Genomic DNA, 23,645 nt, shown 5'->3' on the forward strand with positions numbered 1-23,645 from the left:
TCTTTATCACCCCTTTACTTGCTACAATTGATGCCTTTAAATAATAGAGCTTTTTCTTGAACTAAAGTAGGACTAAGTAAGAACCATTTGAACCTATTCTGACTCACGTACAAGCTCATCTTAAAGACGTCATTAGGAATGGATCTCGTTCATAATACAGGGATTCCCTTTATGAAATGCAATAATATTGGTAGTGGCTTAGCAATAAACTAAATATATAATAAATACTTTAGAGAGGTAGCTTAAACAAAGTCTAAATTCTGTGTCTGCACCCATGTGTGTGTGCACGCGCGCATGTGTGTATGTGTATGTCTTTGTGTCTGTGTTATCATACCAGGACTCTTTGTTCCCAACCACTTCAACACACTCATTTCCTTTCTAATCCCCCAGATTTACTGTACACTTCTAACAAAGGAAAAATAGGACATAGCGCACAAAGGAAACAGCCACAAAATCATGATGGGTGGCAGATCCATTGATCACAGTTGTAGGTGGGACTACAGAAGTGGGGAAGGGGCCATACTTAGGAGATGTATATTATTTTTGTCCCAGCAGCTGCTTCTGGGAGAAACCAATTTAAGAGAAACTTCAACCTACTGATTGGGCAACAGTACATCAGTCATTGTTCCCAAGCAGCTGTTCTAGACATCCACATAGAACTGCTGATAATTGGCTTAGAGACCTCTCCTTTCCTGTAGTGATTTCATAATGCTGCAGCCTAAACAAGACACATGAAAGCAACCTGATGCGGAAACAGAAGACAGCAGGCAGAGTGAGTAGGTGGGTGGAAGATATTTGTGGGCAGGAGAACTTTCTTATTCTGTTATGTGGACCGGTCACTTCATGAACTATTTCTGCTTTTCTTTCTTTTTTTTTTTTTTAGCCGTCCTCAACTCTTAACGTGTTAGCATCCTGTTTCTGAGGGTGAGTGTGGGTTTAGCAATTTTAAGACCGTATTTGAAAAAAAACAAAAACACTACAACAAATTATTTCCACTGATAGTCTCCTGTCAATCTGAGACACTTTTCTTTTTGGTTCTTCTTGGGAAAGTCCCTTTCTACAACCAAAATCGTATTTGGATTTCAACTAGCATTATTTGAAGACATGAGAAACACAAATATTCTACTGTACTAGATGCATTTTTCTGGGTTTTAACAAAAAAAAAAAAGCTTGCATTTAGGAAAAGTGAGAGAAAAGATCTGAGAAATGCCTTGTAGCTTTGCAGCTAAGAGCCAGAGCAGAAAATCCAAAACGCCCACCATGCGAGAGATCTGATTTGCAAGACTTTTAAATAGCAAGAAAAGTAAGCTATCCTTACTGCTAATCTTGAGAAAGTAAAGCTTTTTTGCAATTCTTCGGAATATTGTAATCATCTGGAGCAGGAATTCTAAAGCTTTTTCCACTCAAGATTCCTTTTCGCCAGAGAAATTGGCAACAGGGGCACAGGCTACCAGAAACACCAGGGATTCCCAATTCCTTTGATTGCTTCTTTTCGTTCAGAAACTTTTCACTGCTGCCACATTTTTCACACATTCAGTTTTGCAACCCACAGTTTAAGCAGCTTTGATCTAAGGGACGGGTTAAAATGCAGATCTAAGGGATGGGTTAAAATGGGCTTAAGTAGCTTTGATCTAAGGGGTGGGTTAAAATGCAGATTCCTGGATCCCACCCTTGCCCTCTCTACTGAATCAGAATCCCTTAGAGTTAAGGCTAGGGATCTGCCTGATGATGAATAATCCTCCCAGAGATGCTCAGATGAAGGGGCTTTCAGCCAGACAACATTTTAAAAGTCAGAAGTGGGCTCTCCTGAACAGAAGTTGAGTCAACTTATTACTCAGAAATCTATATCCTAAGTTTAAGAGGGAATGGCCAGGGGGCACGTTGTAAACATGGTGTTTTCTGTGTTGAGCCCAGTTAGGTGGAGGAAGTCAGAAAGCTAGGCAGGATGGCATAGGAAACCAGGTCAACCTTGGGAGTGATAGGCTCAGATGGCATGTGAAAGTCACAAGATACATGTTGGGCTATGAACCTCAAGGTCCACACTTCAAGACCACCAGTCACTCCTTGGGAGCGCTTTTTACTCCTGTAAAGAGTTGCAATCTCAGAGACTCACGGGGGCTGTTTTATGGGGATGCTGTAATTTGGCATCGACCTGATGGCAGTAAGTTTGGGGTTTTTTGATTAATGTACCCCAGGCATTAACTAGCTATGTCACGATTGTGCACTTTGAAACGCCGTCTAATTTTATTCTTTTATTCTCTATTTAGTGAGTTTATAACTAAATTCTCTAGACAATTTGATCTACCACTTGCCTGAAGCTTCAAATGGAATTTATACCCCTCTAGGGCCAAGTGTTAGGAGAAAGACAAGGCTTTCCACTCCCAGAAAGCATTGCAGTCTTGGAAACTCTCAGGGGACGTTCTAGCTGGTTCTATAGGGCTGCTATGAGTCCGAATGGACTGGATGGCACTGAGTTTGGCTTTGGTTTGGGGTGCCAAGTGTCGGAGCCCTGACAGCATAGTGATTTATTCATTGGACGGCTAAGAGCAAGGTCAGCAATTCGAATCAGGCAGCTACTCCGAGGGAGATTTACAATTTGGGAAACACAGAGGGGCAGTTCTACACATCCTACAGGGATGCTATAAATTGGCATCAACCCAAGAGTGGTGAGTTTGTTTGGGGTTTGGGTGCCAAGTGTGATGACTTCAGAGAACCCCAAACAGAGAGTGAGACTCTTGGGAATAGAGTTAATTAACTCTATTCTGCTTACCTCTGCTTAATTAACTCCTCACTTCCCTTAGGCTAAAGGGCTTTTTGGGATAACCATGAAAAGTCTGTTTGCTAAATAAGAGAAATAGGTTTCCCTATCAGTTTCCTGGGTGCTTCAAATAAGGATTTTAAATCAACTTTCATTGGAAAGTCATAGAAAAGCCCAAGTAAATTGAATTAAACAATATGTAGCTGATCAATTGAATTTCAAGAATGGCTGATTTATGTCTTCAAACATCAAGAGTATTTTCTATCCGTCTCTCTGACACTCATAGTATTTTTAATTCAACCTCAAATTGTTTTCCCCTTGAGGAATGGTGGGTTTTAGCAGATGTCAGTGATTCCATTAGAAGTATTAGAATGAAATTTTAAATTGGAATGATAGAATTATAAATGTTACAATAGAATTTAAAATATTGTTGTACAACGTTGTTTAGACTGCAGCCACCAGCCCTTCCCGCCAGTCTCAGCTCTGGGACAGAACGAGGAGTGGAACTTGGTCCTGCTGAGCAGCAGAGGCATCTTTATAGTGCAGAAATGCAAAATAACAAGAAAAGGCAGGTATGCTTCATTAGAAAAGAGAGAGACTTAAGCTATTCCAATGTGAAAGCCAGTTGACTATGAGAATTACTCAAGAAAGAGGTACATTTTGGCATTTGTTAAACAGACACCTGAATTTTTAAGGACTGAAATCTTCACAGAGTGTATTTGCTTGTCATATGCTCAAAGTACAAGACTATCTTTAGAAGGTCTTAAAAAACTGAAAATATCAGAGGGATATAATTTTATGTCACATTTTCCTAGCTTCAAAGCAAGAGTTCCCAGGCTTCGTTTTATATGGGCTACAATCATGGAGTCGATTAGAAACAGATCATATGACCTGTATGGTATACTATGATGCAATATAATACGATGCTATTATACCATAATCACATCATTTCCTTGTGCGTTGTTGCTGTGTGGGCACTAGCTCACGGGGATCTCACGTACAATAGAATAAAACGTCATTCTCACAATTCTCCGTATGTTTGGGTCTATCTGTGTTGGCTCTTTTGCCATTTTGTGTCTCCAGGGTCTCCTATGCCCTTGCTGACCTTCTAGCTTCCAATAACAGATGTCCCTCCTCTGGTGATTGATCTCTAATGATGAGGCGTCCCTAGGAAGAACGTCAGATCATGTTTTTTGTGATACTCAAGATTTTCACTTGCTGACTTTTGGGAAGTAGCTCTCAAGGCCTTTCCTCCACATTATGGTCTGCAAGTTTTGTGGCCACCTGTCCACCGTGAGTGACCCTGATGGTATTTGACACCCTGGTGGCTTAGCTTCCAGCATCATAGGAATAAGAGAGTCACCACGGGACAACACACTGATAGCTGGAGTGGGTTAATAAGGACTCTTTAAATGATAAAGAATGCTTTTAAAAAAATTGTATCCTTTGTTCCCCTTCAGCCCTCACTATCTCAAAGTTTGCATTAAAAAGCAGAGCTTTGGACTACTCAGTAACCTCCTACCCTGTGGAAGACAGCATTCCTCTTAGGTATTATCTATGAAGTCATGTCTTTAAGTGAACATTCACAGGACAGAGCACTGCAGATGACTGACCAGTATACACATTGAGAGACAGACGTTTGTCAAGTATCTTCTCTATCATTAAGAGGCAAACCAGGCAGCCAGATGTGTTTGCAATCAAACTCCCACTGAGAAAATTGCAGAAGTCCAGGCTGAGTTGGCAGTTGGGGGGCAGGGCTGGGTTCTCTGGGAAGAAAGACAAACTATTCAACACAGATTAGCACCCGGATGGATTAAGAATAGTTTGAGGATCTTTGGCGAGGGCGGGGTGGGGGTGGGGTGGATGATGACAATTACATTAGTCCTTGCTTTGGTTTCTAAGCCAGAGCCCAGATGTGCTGAGCTGCCAGGGAGAGATGACAAGGCACATGGCCCAGTCTCACTTCTATTTTTAGTTTGCAGTCTGTGGGTGAACATTCTGCTTCCCCTGCATTCCCTCAGCACAGAAGAATCTGATCTGGTGCTCTGCCCTTCATTCTGTATGGATTTAGGTGGACTCATGTATATTCTTCATCAGGTCCTTATTTGGAGGGCCTACATTCTTTTGAATGTCTTTCAAACGTTTAATTTCTAGGTTCACATCCCCACCAAATGTAATTGACGTGGTAACATGGCCTCATCTATTTCTTCTAGTAGCCTGATGAGATAGTTAGTTTATTGTGCCAACCTGGCCGATAAACACCTGTGGGGTTAATTGAAGGGCTGAGAGATAAATGGCTCAGTGAGCTTTGCCTTTCTAGTTCTTGGGTCTCTTGCTTTCTGATGGTCGGACCAGGGTGCAGCTGCCTTAGCCAGTTCCCTGCTTCAGCTAGTGAGGTTCACTTCCTGCAAGACATCTCTGAGGAGAAGCCACATGAACCTACCCTGATGCAGCCCTGGGTGCTGGAGCAGCCGTGTGGAGACCACTGCCAGTGCTGAGATGCTTACACATTCACTGATTCGGCTTTCCTCCTGCAGTTGGCGTCGTTGCATGTGTCTTGTGAGATGAAGGAGGACTTTGAGGATTGGTGTCGGACTTGGGCAGCACTGGGTTGGGATGTTTTCTTGATGTGCACTTAACCTTCATAGAAAACTCTCTCTTATACATATGAGTTTCTGTGGATTTGTTTCTCTAAAGTACCCAGAGTAACACACCTGATATCCATATCGTATGCCCTCTGAAATGGAGATACTCAGGTTGCCTATTTCACCACAAATAGCCAGAGATCATATATTTTTTTTATCTCGGTGTCTACAGAGCTTAGAAGAGTGAACGGCATGCAGCAGGCCATTCGATTAAGTCTGGTTTCTAGAACTTGTCTGCTTTTCTTAATTTAATGGGAAAGCTGTACATATGTGAAGGAAGCCTAGTGGCACCATGGCTAAAGCATTTGACTGATAACTGAAAGATCAGTGGTTCAAACTCACAGCCAATCTATGGGGGGGGAAATGAGCCAGTCTTCCTCTGTAAAGACTTACAGCCTAGAAAGCCCTAGGCGGCTGTCTACTTTGTTTTATAGGGTTACTGGGGCAATCAGTCTGAGTGGGTATTTGAATTTGAATACACCATCTGGGTCTTAGTTTCTTATGATTGTCATAATAAAATCCCACAAAATGGGTGGCTTTGAAGAACAGAAATTTATGTCCTCATCACTCTAGAGGCTAGATGTCCAAATCAGGGTATCAGCCTTGTTGGTTCCTTCTGATGGCTTTTACAGAGGAGGTAAGGTAGTGGTTAAGCCACTGGGCTGCCAACCACAAGGTGAGTAATTCAAAACCATCAGCCTCCACAAGAAAAACAAAACAAGGCTTTCTACTCCTCTAAAGGATTACAGTTGCAAACACCCACAGAGACAAGTCTACCTTGTCCTATAGGGTTGTTATGAATTGGAATCTACTCAATGGAAGTGCGTTTGGAGTTTTATTCCGTTGCATTCGCCTAACTTCTGGTGGCTGCTAGTAATATTGACTATCTTTTTTTTCTGCCTATAGATGTATCTGCCTCAGTAACAGTCACATGGTGTCTGTCTTCCCGGTATATATGTGTCACTATTTCTGTATTTGTTTTTCTCTTTTATGAAATACCACTTGGAAGGTATTAGGATTAGAACCCATACTAATCTAGTACGGCTCCCTAAATTTCATGCTAACATCTACACATAAAAACCCTAATGTCTCCAAACAAAGTCACATTCATCAACGTAGGGGTTAGGACTGTAACGTATCTTTTTTTGGGGGGAATCAATTCAATTTACAACTTAAAAGACTTTTACAAGGAAACTATAAAATATTACTTAAAGAAACTAGAAATAGTCTACATAAATGGATAAAACATTCCATGCTCATGGAAGACTTAACATTGTGAAAATTTCAATATTATCAAAAGCAATCTATAGATACAATGTAATTTCAATTCCAATCCCAACAGCATTATTTAATAAAGTGGAAAATTATTTAGGGAAAAGAAGGAGGCTCCACATAGCTAAAACAATATTTAAAAAGAAGAAAGTAGATAGTCCATGACCTTAACCCACTGAGATAATTAGACACAAACAATAATGATATTTCAATACTGTCAAAGCACTTCAGTTGAATGGAGATTGAGTCTCTTTTCAAAAGAGACTTCTAAGTAGTGTTTGTTTTAAAAACAGAACTCTAACAGAATAAACCCTGGTTGGTATAACGATCACATTTTTCATAGTAACTGTGTAAAGTCATTAAGAAATAATAATTTGGGGGCTCACACCCATTATTGCTCAAGATGTGTTAGTTTTGGCAAGATGAACCTGGCTGGCATTTGACACTGTCATCTGTGTCTGTAGCATCAAAGGACAGGAGCGTAAGGGTTGCTGGGATCTTAAAGCTCCCACCTCGTTGGGTCCCAAGCCAGCTCCAGGCTTTCATGAGGGTATGTGAGTGAATCCTTTGATGTCATCGTAGTCATGATTTTGTAACATAAGTTGAAACATGGGTTGTTTCACTCTAGTTAAGGAAACTTCAGTTCATGTCTTTCCTTTCTGGGCTCCTTTCCTTGGGCTGAGAGCACAAAAGTAAATCTCATCCCATCGTCATTTCCTCTCTGCTCCACCTGGGTGTGCTTCCCCTGGCTCCCATATGCCTGACAAATGTCTCACTTCCGTGCACACTACCACCTCCTCCTATTCTTCATCTTCTAGCTGTGTGTAAGGAACGTCGCTTTCTACTGTGATCCCGTGACCTATGCACTGCTCTGTCACCCATGTAACTGTTCCAGAAGTAGATAATAAAAATCAAATGTGTTGGTAACATTCTAACACTCTCAGCTCTAGGGATAGATAGCATCTGGAGTGTTTATTAGGTCCGTATGTCATCTTCTACTTGAAAGAAGAATAATCCTAAAGGGCAGCCAATGCTTAAAAAGCTGTTTGCCTGAAAACATACTGTGGGTGGAAGAAAATTTGGGAACAGCATAGAATATATGTAGGAACCCCTAAATAGTGAATGTTTATTCAATTTGCTTAGCCCTAGACTATGAGGGGGTCTTGAAAGCATACATTAAAAATAAAGTTAATCTATAAAGAAATTTGTCCCCAAACATTTTTAGCCCCCTCATAGGTCTAATCATCCCTGCTTGTTAATTATATAAAGGGGCAGGGAAATGCAAGGTTTTGAAAGACACGTAATTCTCACCTCTGCAAATAATTTGATTAGAATTAAGTTTGATTTAATGGATAGATCAAGGGCTAGCACTCTGGAAAGCTGGGGTTTTGTTGTAGAATTTACAACAGCTGTCCGCATTTGGAAGGAGTCCTGGTGATGCTGGCAGATAAGTGCTGGCCTGCTGACCAAAAGGCCAGGGCACAAACCTACCGGTTGCTCCAAAGAAGAAAGATGAGGCTATCTGAGAAAAGACACAGTCATTGTACCAAAAAGAACTGTTTGATTTTCAATCATTTTGAGAAATATCACATGATCTAAAACTGAATACATTAGACGAGTAAGTCCAAGTTACACTGAAGACATCGGAGTGAAACAATGCTCCAATAATTGATGGACTATGAATTGAAATGTTTCAATAAACTGATGTAGCACTTGAAGGAGTCACTATTCTATGCCAAGAAAGTTGGAAGACAGCTACCTGGACAACAAACTGGAAGAGATCCATATCGTACCTATTCCAGGGAAAGATGACTCAACAGAATGTGGAGATTACTGAATGATATCCATAATATCCCACACAAGTCAAATTTTGCTGAAGATAATTCAAAAACAGTTTCAGCAAAAACACTGACAAGAGCTGCCAGAATTCAAGCCAGGTTCAGGAGAGGACATGGGACAAAGGTCATCAGTGTTAATTTCAGACGGATCTAGACTCAAAGAATAGTATGTTAGAAAGATGTTTACTTGTTGACTGCGCAGAGGCATTTGACCGTGTGTGTCATAACAAAGTACAGATAGCACTGAGAATAATGGGAATTCCAGAATATTTCTTTGTGCTCATGTGGAACCTGTACATGGAAGAAGAAAAAGTTGTTCAAATAAAACAAAGCGATTCTGCCTAGATTAAGATGAGGGAAGGTGTGCATCAAGGTTTTATTCTTTCACCATACTTGTCCACTCTAACCCAAGACATTGAACTATATGAAAAAGAATGTAACTTCAATATTAGAGGAAGGTTCATTAACAACCTATGATGTGCACACGATACAACCTTGCTTGTTGAAGTCAAGGAGGATTTGAATCACTTGAAACTGTAGGACTGCGGTTTTCAATATGGATTACAACTGAATATAAAGAAATCAAAAGTCCTTACAACTGGACCACAATACAATATAGTGCTAAACACAGAAAACATTGAAGTTGTCAAGGATTTCATTTTTCTTGGGCCACAATAAATACTCATGAAAGAAACAATCAAAAAACTAAACAATGTACTGCACTGAGTGAATCTGTTGTGCAAGACATCTTGAAAGAGTTAAAAGCAAAGACTCATGTGTGCCTGACCCAAGTCGTGGCATTTTCAAGCACACATTGTACATATGAAAGCTGGGCAATGAATAAGGTGACAGAACACGAAAAACTGATGCATCTGAACTGTGATGTTGGCAAAGAATAGCTAAGTACCAGAGGCTGTCCAAAGAACAAGCAACTCTGTCTTGAAAGAAATACGGCCAGAATTCCCCCCAGAAGGGAGGATGATAGTATTTGATCTCTCACATCCATTGGGCATGTTATCAGGAGAGACCAGTCCCTGAAGAAGGGCATCCTGCTTGGTAAAGCGGAGGGGCAGTGAAACAAGAAATCCCTTGATGAGAGGGATCAACAGAGTGGCCCAGGGGCTTAAACCTAACAGCACTTATGAGGGAGTCACGGGAAGAGGCAGGGTTTCATTCTGTTGTACAGATATTTGCTTTGAGTTGGACCCTAACAACAACACCATACACAGACACTCATAGCCTTGGGAGACCTAGAGGTGGTGGCTCTGAGTTGTAAGCAACTCCATGACTATGGGTTTGGTTTGGAGAGAGGGTTTTTAGCATTTCTGGGTCAACATTTCTCCTTTGTATAAAATGGAGGGACTAATTAGGATACAGCCCTCCCAGAATATCAGTGAAATAACCTATGGTTTCAAAGGGAGCGCATATTTACCTTTTACCACCATCAATATGGAGGTGCGAACATATTCATTCAACAAGATACGTGTATAACATCATAAAATTCTCCAATTTGCACATTAATTTTCCTCAGTTACAAAGAAAGTGAGAGGAATACGTATATGAGTGAGTGTCTTTGGAATGACAATATCTTAGAACATGAGTCCAATGGCCTTTAAGCCATCTCTCCCTCAAGGTGGCTTCTCGTGCATCTGAGCAGACGTGCGCTTCATAAGGCTTTCAGTGACTGATTTTTCTGGCAGTGGATCACCCGCCCTTTTTTCTGAATCAATTCTGAAGGGAACTTTCAACATTTTGGTTACCATTGGCACCACCCAGGACTGACTTATCTTGTAATAAAAACAAAATCGGTTGCCATCAAGTTGATTGTAGATCATGGTGGGTGTCATTGCTCCACAGCTTGAAAAAGTCATTTATTCAAACCATACTGAGGATAGTGGGATAGAAGAAGAACCTATCTGTCACACAGATGAGGGAGCTGTCCAGAAAGTCCAGGACAAAGGAATGCAAGCCATTCAACCATTGGACATGTTCATGAATTAATTGTATCCTCCGTATTTTTCATAAGAATCCCTGTTGGTGCCGTGGTGAAAGCTCTCAACTCCTAATCAAAGAGTCAGTGGTTCAAGCCTCCCAGCTGCTCCGTTGGAGAGAAATGTGAGCATCGGTTTCTGTAAAGATTGCAGTTTCGGAAATCCTGGGGTTGCTATGGGCTGGGATTGACTCAGCAGCAGAAAGTTTGGGAGTTTTCCCTTTCTCTGAACTCAGTCAGGCTAAAACTAAGCACCGCATCTCAATGAGTCACGCAAGGGGCACATGTACCCACTGTGACTTATAGATGTAACCCTCTGGGTTTCTCCCTTTTCTGTGGTCATTTCCCCACATCTGGTCACAGAAACAGCCATAGGATGTCAGTTGTTATAACCTGGGCATTTCCTAGGACCTCCGGCACCTGATTCTTTTGAACTCTTTTGGCTGAAGAGGCCCCAGTTCTCCAGAAAGGCACTTCCTCTGACTGATGAGGTCAGTACTTCCACATTTACCCCCACCTTCTGAATCTTGCACGACAGGGTCAATAGACATGAGAAGGTGTGTCACTTTTTTATTGCTTCCTTTTGATTTTCTGTCTTTGAACTTGAGGAAAACTGAACCTCACTTTGGACGCATCATTAGGACGGTGAATTTCTGGAGGGAGGCGTCATTATGTTTGGTAAAGTAGAGGGTCAGAAAAACAGGGAGAGACACTCTGAATGAGATTGACACACCGACGGCAACCATGTGCTCAAATATAGCAACAATGGTGGTGGGGAGGATGAGGCAGCACTGAGCAAAGTTCTGTTACGCATGAAGTTATCATGAGTTGGCGCCAACTTGCCAGCACCTAACAATGTCTACATTCTCTCCATCATCCCTTTCACGAAGCTTTGAAACAGCCAGGTAAATATTATTGTCTGCTTACTTCCAATAACAAAAGTAAATGAGTGAAATTAAGCAATTTCTTCATGGTCACTCACCCCATAAACAGTTTTTCAACCCTGTCCTGTTCCTCTTGAGCTTGTTGGTTCACCTATGCTATGTCAGACAGACCAGACCATATCTCTAAGCTCAGGAGAATCAGTCACAAAAGAAGTGTAGATAAAACTTTCTGTCTGCATTTTGGGGATATTATGTGTTAGCATATTTAAAAGTAAAACACGAACAACCTGATGCCAGAGATAGGGGATAGATTATTTTTTATCAGATTTCTTATTTAGTTAAGCATTCTTGCCATTGCTAATTGGAAGGTGAGAATCACGCATCATATAATTGTGGATCAGGAATAAGGTACAGAGAATTGGGTACAGGGAATTAGACTGTTTCTCAGACTCTCTGGAGTCAAATTCAACTTTCAGAAATTCCTAGTTCTTCGTGAACCAGTGCACGAAACACAAGTCAATGGATGTTTTCTTTTTATGACTAGTTCCAACAAATTTGAAATGATTGCGACAAACTGCTGACAATGTATTCTCCATTTCTTTATGCATCTTGTCATGGACTGATAAGACACGGTGAATTGGCAGTGGCCTAAAGACACCTTCTGAAAAAAGTTGGAGTAGAAGGCATGACCTTGTGTGGAGTAGGCCTTCTCAAAGCCCTCCAGACTGCTGTCCTTGAATGCCCAAATGCAAGCCAAACATAAATACCTGAAGGAAAGAATGAAGGGGAGAGGGGAAGTATTCTGTCGGGTTCTTTAGTCTAGAAAGTGGAATGTTTCTTTAATAACAGTCATTTCACACTTCACTTCATGAACCAGAAATCTTCCAATCCAGGAGACCATTAAGCCAATTTGTACAAAAATCAGTAACCCAAACCCACTGCCATCCACTTGACTGACTCATAGTACCCCTCTTGAGGGTTTCTGAGAATATAACTCTTGTCAGGCTCAAATAGCTTCATAGTTCTCCCACAGAGCTGTTGGAAGGTTTGAACCATCAACTTTGTGGTTAAAAGCCCAGCACTTTTCCCACACCATGACCAGGGATCTTTCATTCATAGAAAGTAGGCTTTATTCATTTCCATTAGAAAATTCCTCTAAAGCACTGAACTGAAACTAAGGTGAGTTGAAAGATTTTATTTTCACTTCTGTAAAGCAGGACAATTTATTAAGGTGCCTTCTAATGTTAATAGTCGGCTTTTGGGAACTAGAAGTTGGCATCGTGCCTGGACATCATGACAAACCAGCAGACTTTCTCTGGTAAGAGCTCTTGGCTGCCCCTGCCTGCCTGGGGCCTCTCTTCCAATGCTATTCTTTGCTGTTACTCGTGACTTCGCAAAAAAGGTACCACGCCGTATTTCTCTTTTCTTCTGTTCTGATGTGTACAGAGTCTCACCGAGCTGCAGGTTTGCACTCCACACTTTGCGTCATGGTTGGCAGCTCACGCCTACCTGGTGATGCCACAGAAGAAACACCTGGCAAACTGCTTCCATAATGATTACAGCCAAGAAAATATTATGGCGCAGTGCTACTCTGTGCCACCTGAGGGTGGCAATTGACTCAAGGACAATGGGTTTGGGTTACTTTGAGTGATGCTGTAAGTGGCGTGCCGTACTTGGTGAGGAGGAATTAGACATTACTAATGTGTAATGAAGACACCCGACTTGGAGTCCAGGTTATATACCATGAGCGGTGTGCTCGGAGCAGTGACTTCAGAGAGTTAGAGCCGCTTAATGAAAAACTTTCTATTTCGGCTGCTGATCGCCTCCCTGGCTATTGCCAAGGCGACACTCAGCAGGTTTGTGAAATGTATTTTTGGGGTTCCCTAGAGTGAATGAGTGGAATGGCGCAAGCAACAATTCTTTGTCAGCTGAAGGATCGGTGCAATCTCTTAAGACCTGTCCTTTGAGGAGTAAATGTCAGTGCTCAGAGGCCACATCCTGTCTTTCAGATAGCGAGATCCGCTTCGCCTTTCATGTCGCGCATACTTAGAGAGGAAGGAGAGGGGAACTACCTCCGTTCCTTACTTAGTAATTTTTTGGCTTCCCCCACCCACACACACTGCAGGATGTATCACAGTGTTTCTACTAAGACAGAACGTTTCTCTGACTGCACTTCTTCAATGTTACACGCAAATGTACTTTCATGTACAGTGAACAGGGCAAAGTAAGTGGCAAGACTAGTCTTTGGCATCGAATTGTGAGCTGAGTCCTTACACAGATATCAATACTGTATCGATACTGCCCTATTAGTTGTTTGCACCTGTTCTGATTGGCTTGTGCCTGTGCCCATACCAGCTGTGGCGAATTTTTAATATAAATAGTGCAGGTTACCATCTGAGAATTAAATTGCAAAACTATAACACATAAATGTGTGGCAGGTGTTCCTCGGAATTCAGGAGAGTTCCAGGAAATGTGACTCTGAGAAGATATTTAAATGCCCAAATTGAAGGTGTAAACAGAAGGGATCAGGCCTGGGAAGTGGTTGAAACTATGAAAGCCAAAACCGAGACAAGTGTTTTATACAGTGTATCTAATCAGGAATTGGGATGGTATTATCTCAGGGATGTAGACAATGGCCTTTCCATAACCATCTCCCTCTGAAGTCCATGTATGGGAGACAGACAGCAAGAGTGAGAATATGTACAACAATGTTGTTGAACTTGTATCCCAAATACTAGAAGAATTCTCTGGGTTTCTAATAGAACCGTTGATGGTTGGAACCCACCGACTATTGTGTGGATAAAAGATTAAAAGATTTACAGCACTGGTAACTCTATGGGGGCAGTTCTGCTCTGACCTTTTGGGTCATTACAAGTCAGAATCAACTGTACCCAGTGGGTTTGGGCTTGGTTCTCTGTCGATCTAGAGTCAGCATACTGAGTTCTCTCTGTGCTGAGTTCCTGTTTTGCTTACTGGGCTCCATCTTCTATCTCCATTATACCATGCCAATGACTAGAGAAAGTGGTACAAAAACCTGCCGAAGAAAAGCAGAGTTAGCCTGTATCTTCTTCAGGCCTACAGGACATTGGTCTAAACTGTCCACGGCTGACTCTCTTGGAGAGGGACGCCCCACAGGCAGGAAGGGGCAGTGTTGCACAAGGCACATGGGCCAAAGGGACTTCCAAGAAAGAGAATGCTAGGACAAAGAAGCTACAGCCTAGTGTGGCGGGTTAATAAAAGGCCTTGTTGGTATTTTCAGATCTATAGCTTTTATTTACTTGGGGAGGGGTTTTGCTTTTATGTAAGTGGACTGGGGTGCAGAGAACAGTGGTGGGAGTGAGAGTGAAAGTGGGGAGCTGGAGCTCTCTCTCTCAAGATCAACTGTATTTTACCTGGATTGAAGGAAGAACCTAATTCTCAAAGGTTGCTGCTCAGGAAATCTGGAATAAAAGATTAAGGATTGGATCTGTAGTGTTCAGTCAGTGCTATCGAGGCAAGAGGAAGCCACTGAATTCAGTGGAGGAAAGAATGCGCTACTTGACAGTCATGCGGGTCCATAATCCTTTAACAGCAGTTAAAATTAAAGATTAAATTAAAAAATAGTTCTGAAAGCCCAAGCTGTTTCTTTGGACACTTTGGCAAAAAAAACTTCAATGTGAATCAGTCATTTATAATCTGTATCCTAATGTCAATATCCCAGTACTTTGATGAAGATGTGCATGTTATTATGTCTGCTTATGAAATGTTTCCTCCAACTCCACTATGGGTGTTGGAACATATTGCATAGAAAATTTTATGTCTCTCTAAATTATTAAAAACTTTGAAATTCTCTTACATTTGACCCCAGTCAGTTAATAAACAGTGGAACTGTGTTATCATGCTTGATCCTGCGTGGTCGGCAACCTCAGCCAAGCCCTTACTTATCATGCAACATTTAACAGGTAACTAGTTTCTTCTTTAGTAAAAGCAGCATAATACTAGCTCTGATGTTACATGGAGTCATGCACAGTTTTCAACACAGGCCTACAAATAAGTAAACATTCAGTCATCTTAGTGATTATTATTGTTACTTTGTTATTATGCTTTGATCACCTCACTTTTCTCTAATTCATAACGACCAAGGAGTGATGTGGCTACCAGTTACAAGACCTTCTGTTGTCAGGAAAGCAGAACCTTGGATAATGGCCATGAACTTCTTTGCCAGTGATGATTTACTATAAGTTGGTACTACAAATCTTACTTCAATGTCTTTGATATCAAAATTAATTAAAATAGAGATAATTTTGTTTCTGAAATTAACTATATGTTTATTCAAAGCTTTAGCAGATTTAAGACTATGTAAATCTTAGTGAAGTTGGGTAATTGAGATAAAATAACAGAAATAATTTTTCTTTTGGACAAGTACTGGAATTCTCTGAGGCATTTGGCTACTGGTTTGTGATTAATTTACCAATATTGCAGAAATCCAGTGATCTAGAATAGAATTTTCAAAAAGAATTTTTTAATGCGAGAATCTCTGTGAATAAACGATTTCCCCCAAGATTATTTAACAAGGAATTCCTTCTTTCAGAATGATTTAATGAGAAATTCCTGCTTTAAAGTGAACAGGAGGAGGAAGTTAAGATAGAATCCAGGTAGAAGCATCCACCTGGTTCTCCTGTTGTTAAACCAGAAAATTAAAAGCCAAGAAGGCTAATACTTGGAGGGTGGGTGCTAAAAGTACATTCAGTTACTAGGGTCTGGTTTAGACCTTCCCCTGCAATTTTCACCCACGGAGTGAGTTGAGAACTTGCTGAAGTTCACTGCTTCTGCCTGTGGGCCCCAGTAACCCTAGCCAAGTCCAGCAGGCCTGCATCTGCCACCCTTCCTGTGCCTAAGAACTGAGAACCACAGGGATCAGTAATTTACCCAGGCTGCTGTCTAAAAGTGGTCATAATCCCGAGTTTATGGAGAGCCTCTGAGAACTATCCATAAGACATCACACCGAGTTCCCCTCTTTGCTATTCATCCTGCTCCTTCAGTCTAGGGCTTTGCAGTTCCACTCCCCAACCAGGAATGGAGTGACAAAATCGACCACCCTCTTCCCCTCTCTCTCCATGCCTGACTGCATGGGTAACATTAGATAACTGGACACTAATTTGCACCAGCTGAAGAGCCACTGGGATATTTGCCTGTGACAGAACACAGTGCCCCAAAGCACAGCCTACAGTGCTGTACAGGACCAGGCTGGGAGTGACACAAGAGTGCAGCCGGGGGAGAATTGACATCCAGTTGGCCCCAAACCCACTCTGATACACTTGTCCCACTTCCATGGGGAACAGCACAGCACAGCCCTGATATCAAGGTACACAACAAGCCCAATATTAAAAAGGGGGAGATTATTTTTAATGTTTTCAATTCCAGGGTGTGTTCCTTTGTGTAACTTTGAGTGTAAGCTGCCATAACTCTATCCATTAGCATATCATTGACATAACAAAACAGTCAGAACTCCAATCCCCAGAGCACAGCCTAGGTTTTTAACATAATGAACAGTAAAAGCCAACAGCTTTTGATAGTCACAGTCCAAGCCAAAAACTGTCTCTACCAGTTTGGGGCTCCGCAGCAAGAGACAAAAAGGCGGTCTCATACAATGGTGCTCAGGTAACAATATGCTCAGACTTATCAGCAAATACCATGAATAGGAGAGAATGGAGTAACATCTTCTGAAAGCTGAAAGAAAAAACACCAACACAACAATATTCTACCTTGTCAAACTATGTATTAAAAAAAAATGATTAGGCCAGGGACTGTACAGATGTGCTTTATACAATTGATGTATGTATATGTATGAACTGTGATAAGAATTGTATGAACCCCTAATAAATTGTTAAAATTAAAAAAAATTTAAAAAAAAAAGAAAATGATTAGGGCAAAGAATGTATAGATGTGTTTTATACAATTGATGTATGTATATGTATGGATTGTGATAAGAGTTGTATGAGCCCCTAATAAAATGTTTTTTAATTAAAAAAAAAACAGACAGTGAGCAATTGAATATTGAGAAAATATCCTAGCCCACTCCAGATCAAGTCCACAGTCTGATAAGCCCATGTGTCCCAAACCAATCTATACAGTCCTTTTCAGACTCTTGAAACACATGCAATGATGCTGAATGCAGGAGGATCACAGGTCAGTGGTTGGGAAGTCATGTGGATCCAGTGGCATTGTAAGCACTTCAGTGCTGACAGGAGTCTCCAGGTGGCTTCTCCAGCTCAGGGCACTAGTGTAGATCATGTGTCTTGTCAACTGCAATGTCTCCCAGAGAGTGAGCAGAGAGAGAGTGTCTCCTGTCTCCTGCCTCCCAGATGGAATACAGGAGTTCCCAGAATCCTCAGGAGGAGGCCATGCCCACACAGAAGCCTCGTTGGCTATGACCTGATTTACAGACTATACTCCACCCGTTCACTCTTAATCATCTCAAACGATGATTGTCAAACGATTATATAACGATCACAAAAATTGATAGTGATTAATGGATGCATGAAAAAATGAGGAGAGACTTATGACTGATACACTGTCACAAAACCTCCAGCAACTAGAACACAGCCAACAGAACAACCCACTCAATAGCAAAATAAAAGAAATGATAAAAGATCAGGGCAGAGTTAAATGAATGGGAAGACAAGAGAACAGTGCAAAAAAACGAATGCAGCAAAAAGCTGTTTCTTTGAAAGGATCAACAGAATAGACAGACTACTGGTAAACCCAACCAAGGAAAGAAAGGAACAAACTTCAATAGTCAGGAAGAGGAATGAAACTGGATAAAGATTAAAAGGATAATCACAAAGTACTATGAAAGCCTGCATTCTAATGAATTCAACAACTTGGAAGACATGGACTAATACCTGGAAAAACAATCTCTCCCTAGCTTATCCAAGATAGAGGTAAAAAACCTCAACAGATCCATATCAAAGAAGTAGATATGATTATCAAGAAACTACCAACAATAAGAGCTCCCAGACTAGATGGCTCCACAGGAGAATTCTATCAATCATTCAGGGAAAATCTGACACCAATCCTCCACAAATTGTTCTATAGCTTGGAAAAGGATAGTAAACTCCCAAACTCATTCTACGAAGCCAGTATAACTTTGATGCCCTAACCGGGCAAGGATCCTACAGGAATAGAGAACTACAGACCAATATCTCTAATGAACATAGATCAATAAAATACAGAAGTATATAAACCATCATCCATCATGATCAAATATTTGCCAATAGAATATAAAATACCATCCATCATGACTTTCCAGGATGCAGGGATGATTTAACATCCAAAAATCCATCAATATTATTTGCCACATTGATAAGAACAAGGATAAGAATCATATGATCATATCAATAGACGCAGAAAAAAATTTGACAACATCCAACAGCCATTCCTAATGAAGACACTCAAGAAAATGGGAATGGAAGGACAATCTTCAAGTTAATACAAGCTATTTACAAAAGCCAATAGCAACATCATAGTCAATGAAGAAAAGACGAAAGCAATCCCACTGAATAAGGGTACAGATCAGGATGCCATTTCTCCCCACTTCTTTTTAATGTTGTACTGGAGGACCTAGCTCACAACATAAGGCAGTAGAAGGACATTAAATGCATCCATCTGGGAGAGGAGGAGGTGAAACTATTTCTATTTGCAGATGGCATGATTCTATACATTGAAAATCCCAAAAGCTCCACCACAGGAGTACAGGCAACGATAGAGGAATAGGGATGAGTGGTGGGATACAAGGTCAACAAACAGAAGTCTATTGGTTTGCTATGTACATTGGACAAGACAATGGAAGAGCAGACCAAGAAGGCAGTCCCCTTTACAATAGCCAAGAACAAATGGAAATATCTAGGGATATATCTAACCCAAAAAACCAAAAGACTTATATAAGGAAAACTGCAGAACCCTGCTACAAGAAATCAAAAGCGACCTCCACAAATGGAAGAATATTCCATGCTTATGGATCAGAAAACATAACATAGTAAATATGCCCATCTTACCCATGGCACTATATCAGTTTAACGCTATCTTGATTCAAATACCAACAGCCTTCTTCAAAGAATTGTAGAAACTGACCACCAATTTCATATGGAGGGGGAAGAAGCCAGAATGAGCAGAGAACTCCCCAAGAAGAAGGACAAAGCCAGAGGGCTTGCTTTGCCTCCCTTTAAAACCTACTATCCAGCCACAGTGGTTAAAAACCTGTGATACTGGAATAATGACAGACACCCAGACCAATGCAAAAGAACAGAAACACAGAAATGAAACCATTATCACAAAGACAACTGATCTACGACAAGTGCCCCAAATGCATCAAGTGGGAGGCAGACACCCTATTTAACAAGTGGTGCTGGAAAGAATGGATATCCACCTGTAGAAAAATGAAACAGGACCCTTACCTCACCCCATGCACAAGAACAAACTCAATGTGGATCACAGACCCCAAACTATCAGGACCATCAACAAATGACTTGGGACAAACCTAAGAACCTTAGTGCAGGGACTACATAAGCAAACTGTAATAGGGAAGGGTACCCACAGATGAAGCTGAAATAGACAAATGGGAGATATTAAGGATAAAACACCTGTGTTTCTCAAAAGATTTCACCAAGACAGTAACAAGAGAACCCACAGACAGGGAGATGATTTATAGCAATGACACAACAGACAAAAGGCTTATTAATAAAATCTACAATACCCTCCTATCCTGCAAAAAGAAGAAACCAGTTAACCCCCGAGGAAGTGGGCAAAACAACTGAACAGAGATTTCACTAGGGAGGAGACTCGAATGGCCAATAAAAATATGAGAAAATGCTCCTGATAATTAGCCATCAGAAAAATGCAAATTAAAACAACTATGAGATACCACCTAACACCCCTGAGGATAGCCCAAATCAGAAAATTAGAGAGCAACAAATATTGGACAGGATGTGACAAGATAGGAACTCTGCTTCACTGCTGGTAGATACGTACAGCCTCTGTGGAAAACAATCTGGCAATGTTTAAAGCAAATGGAAATTGAGCTACCGTATGACCCAGCTATCCCTCTAGGCAAATACCTAGGCAAATACCTAGAAGAGGTAATAAAAAGACCATGACCAGTCATCTGTGCTTCAATGTTTATTGTGGCACAATTCATAATCGCAAAGAACTGGAAACAACCAAAATTTCCATCGATAGATGAGTGCATTAGAAACTCTAGCACATATACACCATAGAGTACTATGCATCACTAAAAAGCACTGATGATCACATGAAGCACATCATCTCATGGGAAGAGTTGGAGGAAATTATGCTAAGAGAAGTTAGCCAATCACAAAAGGACAAGCACAACATGAGTCCACTGAGGTAAGAATAATCTGCGCAGCAGGCTTAGAAGAAAAGCCACTTATCTCACACTTTAGGGGTCCAAAAATAGACTTCAGGTTAGGAGGGTAAGTTCCTGGAACCCCTGGGACTGGTGGGGAGATAGTCATAAAGGTCAGCGAACAGACCTGGGACTCTGTAAACTTTTTCTTTCTTTTTGCTAGTTTTAGTTAATATATTTATTTCCCCCCTCTTTACTCAATCTTTTGTTTTGTCTTCATGATTGTTTGTTTGTCTACCTATATAAGATAGGCATAGGAAGCAAGGCCAAGGAAAAAGCAAAGGAACCAACAGTTCCAGAGTGACTTGGGGGAGGAGATGGGGGGAGGGAGCAGGGAGCAAACAATGCCATAGACAGGGGAATTAAAATCAATAACGAGGAAGATGTAGAGTTCCGGGGGTGTTGGAGCAACAACAATCTAGCTGAGAGAAACTACTAAAAGGCAGAAGAAGGACAAGCATGATGGTAGGGTGGGAGGAAGCTAAAAGGAAACAGAGGAAAGCTCTAAAAAGCAAAGCTAGGGATAGAGGTATAAACATAGGTGTGTATATTTATAACTATTAATTCATAAAAATAGAGGTATTGGCTTATGTACATAAATTTATATGGCAGTACATTGAGGCAGTGGATGGACTTTGGGCCTCTGCTCAAGCCCTCCCTCAATACAAGAACACTTTGTTCTAACAACCTGACAATCCATGATGTTTATCCTCCTGGCACAATCAATGAAGACAAAATGGGTGCATAAGCAAATGCGGTGAAGGAAGCTGATGGTGCCTGGCTATCAAAAGATATAGCATCTGGGGTCTCAAAGGCTTGAAGTTAAACTAGCAGCCAGCTAGTAAAGAAGCAACAAACCCACATGGAAGAAGCCTTCCAGCTTGTGTGATCAAGAGGTATCGACAAGATCAGGTAACAGGCATCAGAAGACCCAGAACAAACAAACAATAAAATATATTGTTGAGAACATGGTGGGTCAGAGCAGAGACCCAAAACCCATCTGTAGACAATAGAACATCCCCTCACAGAAAAGTCACAAAGAAGGGATGAATCAGTCAGGCACAGTATAACACTGATAAAAACAGAATACTCCTCTGGTTCCTTGAGGCTTCCTAACCCCTTCCTATCATGACCCCAGTCCTGCCTTTCACTGTGGGCTAGACCGGAGCATATACACTAGTACAGATAAGAGCTCACAAGACATGAAAATCAGGTCAGATAAACCCCTCAGGAACAGAAATTGGAGGGGCCATACCAGAAAAGGGAGAAGGTGAGGAGAGTAGAGGAGGAAGGGGGAACCAATCACAAAGATCATCACATAACCACACACCCCTAGGGGAGGAAGAACAGAAACCATGGAGGAAGAGAGATAGCGGTTGGTGTAAGATATGAAAATAATAATCATTTATAATTTATCAAAGGATCTCAAGGGAGGGGGAAGGAGGTAAGGGAAATAGAGGAGCTGAAACCAAGGGCTCAAATAGAAAGTAAATGTTTAGAAAAGAATGATGGCAACATATGTGCAAATCTGCTTGATACAATTGATGTATGGCTTGTTATAAGAGCTGTAAGAGCCCCCTAATAAAATGATCTTTAAAAGATAAATATAAAGTGGGAGGGTACAACATACCCAAAGGTCAGAGTCAGCGAACAATTTATAACCAAAACAAAAGTCCTCACAACTAGGAAAATAGGTAATATCGTGATAAATGCAGAAAAGATTGAAGTTTGTGAGTGTTTTTGTCTTGCTGGGATCCACAATCAACATTCATCAAAGCGGCAGTGAAGAACTCAAAAGGATGACTCATTTCACTGGTTAAATTTGCCACACAAGACATCTTTAAAGTGCTGAAGAATAAGGACATCGCGTTGGGGACTACGGTGAACCTGACCTGACCCAGGATATTTTCAATTGCCTCATGACGTACGCAGAAGTGGCACATTGACTAAGGGAGACCGAAGAAAAGTCGATGCACTTGAATTATTGTGGTGATGAAGAATGTAGACAGTCCCACGGATGATCCAAAGAGCAACTAGATCTGTCTTCGAAGATGTCCAACCTAAGACGCAAGGATGGCAAGAATTGGGGCATGTCATCAGCAGAGACCAGTCCCTGGAGAAGGACATCATGCTTGGTAAAGTGACTCAAAAAAAAACCCCAGAGCCAATCCATTGCCATCAAGTTGATGCCTACACCCAGTGATCTCTCCTGTGGGTGTCTGGACTGTCAACAGGAATAGAAAGCGGAGTCTTTCTGATTGCAGTCCAATGCATAACCACTACGCCAGCAGGCCTCCTCGGTACAGTGAAGGGACAGCGAAAGAGGAAGGCCCTGAGCAAGATGGGCTGACACAGTGACCGCAACAACAGGCTCAAGCACAAGAACAAAAGAGCACAGGTCGCAGGAGCAGGTGGTGTTTCTTTCTATTGCACGCAGCGTCGCTATGAGCCAGGACTGACTTGAGGACACCTGGCAGTAACAATGCTGCTATGAAGATGTGTGGGAAACTGAGGACCTGGAAGGAAGCGTACCTGGCCTGCTCCTTGAACTTGTGACCACAGGGTGTGGCATGCCAGCCCTAGCGTGAGACACCTCCCTCCGAAGTCGCCATATGGGAAAAGGGTTGCAATGCACATACTCCAGGAAGGAAGTTTCTCCACAGCACATCTACCCACCAGAAATGCTAATATGTAAATCTGTTTCCTACCGGCGCCTGGTTCCTCCTGTACACAGTTATAGGATGCTTAACTCTAAGAGCATTCACTACCTTTGTCCCTGATTCTTAAGTAGCTATTGGCACCTCTTCTCTCTTGCATGCCTGGTAATCCCTTTGAAGAATTCTCCTTGAGGGGCT

This window comes from Tenrec ecaudatus, chromosome 2, assembly GCF_050624435.1.
Source record: "Tenrec ecaudatus isolate mTenEca1 chromosome 2, mTenEca1.hap1, whole genome shotgun sequence".
Classification (NCBI taxonomy): Eukaryota; Metazoa; Chordata; class Mammalia; order Afrosoricida; family Tenrecidae; genus Tenrec; species Tenrec ecaudatus.